This window comes from Micromys minutus (genome assembly GCF_963924665.1).
Source record: "Micromys minutus genome assembly, chromosome: 5".
NCBI lineage: Eukaryota > Metazoa > Chordata > Mammalia > Rodentia > Muridae > Micromys > Micromys minutus.
The window spans coordinates 18,038,839-18,049,535 of NC_137974.1; the positions used below are offsets into that span (position 1 = coordinate 18,038,839).

Genomic DNA, 10,697 nt, shown 5'->3' on the forward strand with positions numbered 1-10,697 from the left:
CTAAGGGTTTATCAATTTTGTTAATATTCCTAAAAAAAAAAAAAAAAAAAAAAAAAAAAAAGCTCTTGTTTTTGTTGATCCTTTTAATGTTTTTTTTTTTTTGTTTTGTTTTGTTTTTTGTTTCTATTTGGTCTACTTCTGCCCTAAGTTTGATTATGTCTTTCAGTCTACTCCTCTTGGGTGTTTCTGCTTCTTTTTTTTCTGAGAGCTTTCAACTGTGCTGTCAGGTTGCTAGTGTATGTGCCTGCTGTGTACCCTGGAAGCCGCCGGCTAGGAACAGAGGGCCTAATGCTGCCGGGTTCCTGGATCCCTGGATCAAGCTAGGCAGGCACACATTTTCTGCATGCTCTGCTGAGATATCTCTACCCACTGGCTAGTCAGAATCTGTTCTCACCCAGTTCTTGCCAGTCCTGTATGTTTCTTTTCTTTGTCTTAATAAATAATGATTGAATTAAAGCAAGGGGGCTGAAGTATGGTTAAGTGGGTATGCCAGTGAGCTCAAGTGAAAAGTTCATTGAGGAGGGAGTTAGTTGGGTTCCTAGCATCCACCATGAACCACTCAAAACTGGCTATGACTTCTTCATATTCTGGTACCCACCTTTTATTGCTGAATTCCTTGACATACAACACTCGTGTACATTTCCACATACTACATACAAACATAACTAAAATTTTAAACAATACATAGAAATCTGGAAATGATGGAATAATAGATTCAGATGAGTATGAATTAAATATTATTACTAATTATTATTATTATCTGGTACATATTACCAAAAAATTAATAATAATTAATTTTGATAAATAGTATTTTAATCACATCTGTTAAAAGGGCATACAATCGTACTCTATGAATATGTAAAGACTACTTATATATTTGTATATGTTCTAATGAATATGATCATGTTTCAATAACACTCTAAGGAGACATATATACTTACAATATCCAAAATAAATATATGAAATTTCATTCATATGTACAAAGTAAATTTCCTCTGTATATAACATATAATCACTATAGCACAATCTAAAGATTCACATTCGTAAAGTCTATTAGAAGAAAATGCCCAAATAGTTTTCAGATATCCAAACAATGAAACCAATAAAATCTCAGCACTCCTGCTGCGCACACAGAGAAACCTTGCACATCCCATGGTCTGATTTATTTCCTTGAAGGACACTGAGTGACTCAATTCACTTTCTCATATTTAAAAGTTATTTATCTGTTACCTGCTGCAGAGGGACTATGTCTCATGTAAGAAAATAATTACGTCTGAGGGGATGGTCTTTGCACAGTTATAGAGCCTTTGATATTTATCTCTGTTGTTCGCTAACAGTCATAGAATAAATTTAAATAAAGTTAGGGCTGCAATTATTTATTGTTATCTTTTTGGATTTTTTTAACTTGGGTGACAAAGAAGATTAAACATAATCAGTTCCAGCTGGAAACACTTCTACAATATGTCAAGGACAATAAGTTCACAAATTGACTTTACCTGCTACTCATGTGGCATATGAAAAGAATCAGGCAAAAGGGAATTTAATTAATGTCTCATAGTAGGAATAAATAGCACAAAAGATTGACTGCTGATTGCATTGAAAATGAGTAGCACGCACCATTGTCAACAACTGAGGAGAAGTGGTCTGCTAGAAAGTCATCTGTCACAGAAATTTTGATTTTATTATGTTATCTCCTGTGGAGTCTATCTTGCCTGTAATTTCAGGCATAAAGAGTAAAGTGTAATTTTATTATAGTTATAAATATGCATACTTATTGTTACCTGAAGAGCCACAACGACAGACGTTTTTACTGAATGATAGAAATGGTTGCTGAAAGTTAACCATTGGAGAAATCAAGGAGAAAAAAATTACATCACTCCCTCTAACAAAAAACTGGTTTTCTTCTTTTAAGGTTTTTCCTTTGAAAACTCCCAAACCCAGACTTAACAAATGTGAAAAGTTCTATAGAAACAAATAAAATACGTATTTTCATGGGTTAAGTTTACCTGGAGATATACTACTTGAAGTAGCAGAAGGACAAGTTAGGAATGTGTTTCAGAGGAAAATCCCAATGATATGGATTATATAGTAAGGCATTAGATTTATGGTGGAAATATTAAGGTAAAAATAATGTAAATAGATATAAAACATGAAAAAGAACATCAGTTTAAAAATGCTTCTTGAACTGCATTGATATGGCAGGAGTTTATTTTATATTTTTGTTTGTGAATTTTCTACAATTTATTTAAATCATATTCTTCCTGTTGCATATCCGCCCTTATAGCCATTCCCACCTAATTTCATTTTTGTCCCTATATAAAAAAATAAATAAATAAACAATATAGCCAACAACAGCAACTGAAAATAAGCAAACACACACACACACACACACACACACACACACACACATGCACATGCCGCACACTTATCTCGATTAGCATTTGCCAACTACTTCTGATGTGGAATGCCCTGGAGTGTGGTTGATAAACCCAATGTCACTTAATACGAGATAACTGAATTTCCTTTTCTTGGCACATGTCAATTTTGCATGGCTTATGAAGATTTGTGCTATGGTGTGCTTCTGTCTGCCCTGAGTTTATGCTGGACTTATGTGTGTTGTACAGCCTTTGTGAGATTTTATGTGTATCTATCTGCTTTGCTGTGACTGGAATATTTATTTTTCAGGAACTCACCTAACACCTCCTGCTCCATCGATTGTTCAATGTCCTCTTCTTCTAGATCACTAACCTATGAATGAAGTTGTGTCATATAGGCATCAAATTTAGGGTTGAGGACAACAATGTCTTGCATTCTCTGAACATTGTCCTATTGTGATTTCTGTGTTAATTATTCTACCTATTTCAAAGAAAATCTTATAAAATATGATTGAATATAGTGATTTATGAATATTTTATTATGCCATTAAGAATGATTTTATTGCAAGATTATTACTTGGTTTTCATAGGGTGTAATTTCCCCTCTTGTATTGAAGTTTTCCATCTATTATCTTTTGGAGGCCTGTATTTGTGGAAAAATATTGTGTAAATTTGTTTATACCATGGAATATCTTGTTTTCTCCAGCTTGGGCTGGCAATTGTGTTCTCTTATAGTCTATAGGATATTTATCCAGGATCTTCCAGTTTTGATAGCCTCTTTGGAGAAGTCTGGTGTAACTCTGATAGGTGTGACTTAATATATTACTTGACTTTTCCTTATTGCTTTTAATATTTTTCTTTTGCTATGTACATTCATTGTTTTGACTATTATATGACTGAAGGAATTTCTTTTCTTGTCCAGTCTAGTTGGAGTTCTTTAAGCTTCTTGTATGTTCTTGGGCATCTCTCCATGTACAAAGGTCAAATGCAAGTGGATCTAAGACCTCCATATAAAATCAGATACACTGAAACTAATAACTAATAGAAGAGAAACAAAGTTTCGAACAGACAGGCACAGGGGAAACTTTCCTGAACAAGACACTAATGGCTTCTGCTCCAAGATTGAAAATTAACAAATAGGATCAATGAGTACCCATGGAGAGACCCATGGCTTCAGCTGCATATGTAGAAGCGGATGGTATTGTCTGGCATCAATAGAAGGAGAAGCCTTTGATCTTGTGAAGGCTCATTTCCCCAGTGTAGGGGGAAGGAGCGTGAAGATGTGGGAGTGGGTGGTTGTGAGTGGGAAAATTTTTATAAAAACAAGAGGAGGGGGTATGGGATATGGGAGAGGTGGAAAACAAGGATAAAGTTTGAAATGTAAATACATAAAATATCCAATAAGATTTTTTAAAAAGAGCAACTTTTTCCTTTTCCTATGAGTCTAACATCCCAGAATATTTTTTCTTTTATATTTTATTGAGCAGATAAGAGTAATTTGTTGTTTACTTGAGCCTTATCTAGATCTATTTAATCTCAGTACCTTGGTTTTACCAAAAGTTCCAGAAATGGCTTCCATCTCCTAAAGGAGGCTTTAAATAAAGGAAAATAATTAGGAAAATTAAAATATAGTTGATATTTCCTAATCACTTGTGCCACTACTGTAGCAGTATGCTCATTTTGCAGGCAGGTCTTTACTGTAGTACACAGGGTACATAATTTGTGTCTTAGTCACAGTTTCTATCCCTGCACAAAACATCATGACCAAGAAGCAAGTTGGGGAAGAAAGGGGGTTGATTCAGCTTACACTTCCATATTGTTGTTTATCACTAGAGGAAGTCAGGACTGAAACCCAAGCAGTTCAGAAAGCAGGAGCTGATGCAGAGGCCATGGGGGGATGTGACTTACTGGCTTGCTTCCTCTGGCTTGCTCAGCTTGCTTTCTTATAGAACCCAGGTCTACCAGCCCAGGGATGGCACCACCCACAATGGGCTGGGCCTCCCCCCTTGATCACTAGTTGAGAAAAGGCCTTACAGCTGAATCTCATGGAGGCATTTCCTTAACTGAGGCTCTTTTCTCTGTGATAACTCCAGTTTCTGTCAAGTTGACACAAAACCTGCCAGTACAGTTGGTACAACTAATGCTTCATCCCTCCCTGCTGGTAGTGTTTATAGTAACATATAGCTCCAACACTAGTCTTATCAGTAGAGGTGAAACTTCCAATTAAATACAAGCTATATTTCTTCATGTTTTTATAGTAACTATATGGTTTAATCATCAGTAGCGTCTTACACTGAAGTTGTTGTTAGGATATGCAACTGGTGCTTTCAAAGTATTGTTTTCTTTCTGATAATCCATAAAGCATCAGAACACTTAACAGCAGGTAACCCTGACAGAAAACAAAATTATTTATGGTGAACAGGAGGATATGGAAATTATAAAGATGGATGCATCTTAAATTTCTTAAATACAGGAATAAAGATAGAGGAAGAAAATATGCTTTGAATAGAAGGATTATAAGTGACATTCACACTAGCTGATGACACATTGTATGGGTAATTATTAATGATAGACCCTAATTTTAAAACAAGACATACAAGACTGAAACTGAAGAAGATATACTTATTTTGAATACTGTAAAAACTTTGTCACTGGGGAAGTTTAACTAATGAGGCAGATATGGCAAAGTCACTAATCTTCCGTAAGTAAAGCTTATCCATATGAACGGGAACTCATTTGTGAACTAGACATTCCATCCTATCCTTGTGTTTGCTTTCAGTCTTACCAAGTAGAGTTTTATATAGGCTAACAGTTTCCAGATAATGGGCATTTTCAATGACAGCCCATAATCTACCTGAGGCCTTCAGACTGTCTGTTAATGACAGTGTAAACTGTGTATTCAAAGGATGACTTGAAATAAGCACGGACATAAAATAAAATAAAATAAAAGCTTTGAACAAGAGGCAAACTAAGGTAACATTTAAAGCGAATTGTTTAACTCATCTTCAAATTTCTAAATATCTGATAGAAGGTAGTTAAAACAAACTACCTCAGAAAAGGCACTTTTCATCTGCAAACTCATTGGTTCATATACAAAAATAAAACTTTAAATTCCCCTTTTACTCACGTAATCAGCGGGTCCAGTGGTGCACTTCTGACTTGCAACTGTGCATGTGCATCTGTTGCTCGATGTTGACGCCGGGACAGCTCAGCATCGTGTCACAGTTACAGATGAAACTCCTGAGCAAGAAGATCGAGAAACAGAATGCCAACCTGCAGCAGCCGAACCTCAAGCTGCAAGAAGCATCAGACACAAGCCTGTCACAACCTCAAAATGGAGATGGGACGAAAAGTTAAAAAGGCCTTGAAAGCATTCTGTGACTGTGGGCTCAGCAGAAACACAAAGTGCAGGCATGCCTGAGGAGACTGTGGAAAATGGCAATGTTAAAAAGTCACCCCAAAAACATACCATCTTAGCCAACTGAGACGCAGCAGCACCTGATTCGGAACTAAAAAAGAAAAAGAAGAAAAAGAGGAAAATGGAAAATGATGCTGAACCTGATACCAAAAAAACACAACTGAAGAAAGTGCTGAGGCTTGTGAGGAGCCAGAAGATGGTGGCAAATGACAACCAGGTGTCCAGCATGCCCCTAGGACTGATCGGTGATTTTGAGGACACTTCATTAGCTTCCTTTTCTAATCTCGTCAATGAGAACACCCAGAAGGCCATAGAAGAAATGGGCTTCAAGCGCATGCCGGAGGGAGATCCAGCATCAATGTATCAGGCCATTACTAGAAGGCAGGGATCTTCCGGGAGCTGCGAAAAATGGCAGCAGCAAAACCGTTGCTTTCCTCATCCCTGAGATCGAGCTCATTGTCAAATTCAAGTTAGTACACAGGAACGGAACAGAGTCCTGGTTCTCTCTCCCAGAGAACGGGCCACGCAGACCTTTGGTGTCCTTAAGGAACTGATGACACACGTTGTTCACACGTATGGACTCATCATGGGTGGCAGGTATGCTGAAATGCAGAAGCACCTCAATGGCATCAACATCATCATGGCCATACCAGGCTGCCTCCTAGACCACATGCACAACACACCAGGATTTATGGACAAGAACCTACAGTGTCTGGTTACTGGTGAGGCTGACTGTATCTTGGATGTTGGGTTTGAAGAAGAATTCAAGCACATTATTAAACTGTTGCCAGCACTTGGGCAAACCATGCTCTTCTCTGCCAAACAAACTTGGAAAGTTGACTACGTGGCAAGAATTTCTCTTGAAAAAAAGTGTGGGGGAAATTTGTACGTGGGTGTTGTTGACGATAAAGAGTTTGCCACAGTAGGTGGTCTTGAGCAGGGATATGTTATTTGTCCATCTGGGAAGAGGTTCCTTCTGCTCTTCACAGTCCTTAAGAAGAACCGGAAGAAGAAAGTGATGGTCTTCTTTTCATCGTGTATTTCTGTGAAGTACCACTAGGAGATGCTCAACTACATTGACCTGCCTGTCTTGGCCATCCTTGGGCAAAGTAAGTGAACAAGCACCTTCTTCCAATTCTGCAACGCAGATTCAGGAATACTGATGTGGCAGCCAGAGGGCTGGACATCCCTGAAGAGGACAGGACTGTTCTGTACGACCCTCCAGATAACGTCAAGGAATATGTTCATTGAGTTGGTAGAATTGTCAGGAGCCTGAATGAAAGAGGCAATGCCCTGCTCATCCTGTGCCCTGAAGAGTTGGGTTTCCTTCCTTACTTAAAACAATCTGAACAGACATAATATGCAGTCACTGATAGTGGGATGCTAGCCCCAGAGGCTCGGACTGCCCCAGAAAAAACTCACAGACTGTGTGAAGTTCAAGAAAAAAAGAAAGAAAGAAAGAAAAAAAAAAACCAAAACAAACAAACAAACAAACAAACAAAAAACCCATTATGCTCAATCCTTACACACCAAGAAAACGTTGACTAATTCCGGGTTACATCCTGTTTTGCATGTACTTTTTCCTCATTGTAACTAGTAAGACCTTAATGCAGAGTATCAAAACTTAAAAGCCAAGCACTGACAAAAATGTATTTGTATATATTTATGCAAAAATGTTTAAAAATTTCTTTCTTTTATCTTTGTTTTTTTTAAAATAAAGTTTTAAAAAAAAACAATCTGAGGTTCCACTGAATCAGTTTGACTTGTCCTAGTCTAATGTTTCTGATGTTCAGTCTCAGGTGGAAAAGCTGATGGAAAAGAACTACTTTCTCCACAAGTCTGTGCAGGAAGCATAAAAATCCTACATCCAAGCACATGACTCCCACGCTCTAGAGCAGATCTTCAATGTGAACAACATAAGTGTGCCTCAACTTACTCTGAATGTGAATCGCCATGATGACAAGTTTAAAAGGAGAGGTAGGGGTGGGGGGTGAGTTCCAGAAAACCAAGAAAGTGAGGAAGTCCAGGATCTGTAAACATGTCGTTAAGAGGCAGCAGTTCAGACACTTCTCTCACTGAGGAGATCTGCCTTCTGTCTGGACTGACTATACCCAAATTCCCCTTCCCCCCAGTACCCTTTAAGAAGGAACTTTGTCTCATTTAGGAAAAAAAAAACATTTATGGCTTTGTAGAAAAACATTTCAAACACAAAAGTAATTGAATAGTTTAAGGTGGTAAATGAGGAGTAAGAAACACAAGTTTTTATATCAGGTCAAACATCAAATGCTCTGAAATTTAAAAAAAGAGTTTCATAAAATTTTCATGTTTCTTAGAGAAAGAAAAAATGTAATTATTTACTTACATAGAATTATGCTTTAGATTTAACATTAATAGTAAGAATAAAATTAAGCTCCTTTAATGCCTTAGGTTAAAAAAATGCTTAACCTTTAAAAAATACTTTTCTTATATATACAGTAAATAAAACTTCTCCCAAATTTGTTAGAGTTAAATTACATGATTTGGTAAGTAAATGTGGGCAGTGAAAATTAATTTTGCATATGCTATATTATTCATTCTGTCATAATTCATTTAGAGTATTTTATTTTTCAGAAATTATCCCAGGCATACAAAACTGAGAGATTCAAGCATGAGAGAGAGTTCAGACTTGGCCCATCATCCAAAATGATTCATATAAAAATTTAGTTCAATTTAAAATAGTGCACTACATTTTTTATTGACATTTTAAATTTCTCCCATGTAAGAAATATGCTGACCTTAAAACTACATTACAGTTTTCATCAGCTCCTCATATCCTTTGGGCACATAAAGTGTGCCTGACAACGACTCAATTAATATTGATTTTACATAGAGCAGGAAGAAAACAAAGCTACTAGTAAAAACGACCTGGCAATGACACAGTTCTGAATGTTTGCTGAACAATGTGCTCGAAGGAGGTCTAGGATTATAGTGCCCAGGTGTGACACCTGTACTCAGGACATTTGGGAAGTGTCGAGTGTAAATGTAACTTCTCTTCTGGGATGGACAGACTAGTAAGTCTTCTCTGGTCATCACTGTAACATACCTGTGCGAGAGGAAATGGCTGTTCCGAAAACTGTAATTACCAACGTATCCCTTTGTATTTTTCTAAGATGTTCAATCAGCAACATTTATCTAAACATGTATTTTATTATATACAAATGGTATTCTATATTATTAGTCATCCTGTATGAGCTTTTAGAATCTGAAGACTGCATAACCTAAAGACTTATTTGATATTCTTTTGTGTGAAATATATATTTTAAGTGTTTTTATACCACTGCAAAGTATAGAATTCAACCATGTTTATTCAAAGAGTGCAGGTGAACTGAACAATGCCCTTTGATTGGGAGGGTGCTGTTTTTTACAAAATCTCTCCTAGTCTGAAATGCTGCTGCTTCACACGGCTGCACACCTTCCCTGCTCTGATTGCTCCACACAGGTTGGTCTTTCCCCTGGTGTTATTCCCTGGTATTTTACATCCATGCTTCATTACTTGAAATTGTTCTTTAATATGTATGCAGCGTGTTCCTTTAGCTGGCCCTATTTGAAATTTCCCCACATCAGCTCAGCTTCCAACAGCTGGCTAGGTATCCTGCCACGCCTTTTTACACTTGTGTAGTCCAGTGGAGCTGCACTGGAGCAAGCCTAGCATCATTGCTGTTGGCTTGGCTCCTTTCCAGAATCATGTGCTGAATGTGCTCCAATCTGTGATGCTCACTACAAATCAATATTAAGCATATTGCGAATATTCAGCAATTCAAAAATGAATCCATATTATTAAACATCGATATGCCTTTACATGTATTACAATTTTTCTCATTAATTTAATCAGATATCAAGCCTATCAATTTGCATTAATAAAATAGAGCAATATTAATACATGAATAATCTGGAGAAAATGAAATTATCTAAAACTTACAGACTGTATCATAGGATATTTATTGGCAACACACCTGGCCAATCTTTTAGAAAATTTTAATGAGCAATTGTGTAACATACAAAATATAGAAACAGCGAATTACAAAAAGTATGTAGCATGCTACAAAACACAATTATAACAATAAGCATTTTCCTAATATTTCTTTAATATGTAAAAAAATTACACAGAATATAAGTTTGCTTTTTGGAAAGCCATCATGAAGGTCCATGATTTTAATGAAAATATGTATCCATTCACATATGTTTATGCTTTTTATTCATGTGTTAAGCTCCAAAGAGTAAATGTAATTCTTTTCTTTTACTTTTCAGGCTACCTAATGCATCAATGATCCCATTCATTTTCCACATACTTGTACAAAAAATTCATATGAATTACAATTAAGATAAAATAGTCAACGAATAAAAGTGAGATGATGCACATTCCCCATGTATATTAAATAAAATACAAAGCAAGTTTATTCATGTTCTAAAGAGAAAGCACTGGATAATCAAAAAACAGGGTTAGGATGGGATGGAAATCACTGTTGCAGCAAACAAGAACTTCTAGAAGCAAGACGGTCAGGGAGTGAAAATTACCAACAAAATAATGCAGTTTCCCAGTAACTCCAAGAGTGCTGAACACATCCCACAAATGTGCAATAGATTATTTAAGATGCATAACATCTTTGAAAAATTAACCCTCCTTTATCATTGGTATTCCATACTTAATTCTGCATTTGCGACTATTTTGAAGATATTCCCCTTGGTATACTGTAAGTTTCTTCATTGATAACTTCATTATTTTTGTTTGAAATTTTCATCAGGTTATGGAAAGATCATTAGAATCCAGTTCTTCATAATATATGACCCACATGGTAAATTTCCTTACTGTGATTTAAGGATGAGTACGGAATGCAACATTTAGTGAACGTTTTTCAACTATTATA

The 10,697-nt window shown here is 36.4% G+C and overlaps 1 pseudogene across 1 annotated transcript; it reads left to right on the top strand.

The window, feature by feature from the left end:
• Nucleotides 1-5,564: 5,564 nt before the first annotated feature.
• On the top strand, nt 5,565-10,100 carry LOC308420893 (ATP-dependent RNA helicase DDX18-like; annotated as a pseudogene). Its single transcript has 3 exons — nt 5,565-7,143; nt 7,536-7,770; nt 10,081-10,100. The product of its transcript is annotated as an ATP-dependent RNA helicase DDX18-like (transcript).
• The last annotated feature ends 597 nt before the right edge of the window (nt 10,101-10,697 follow it).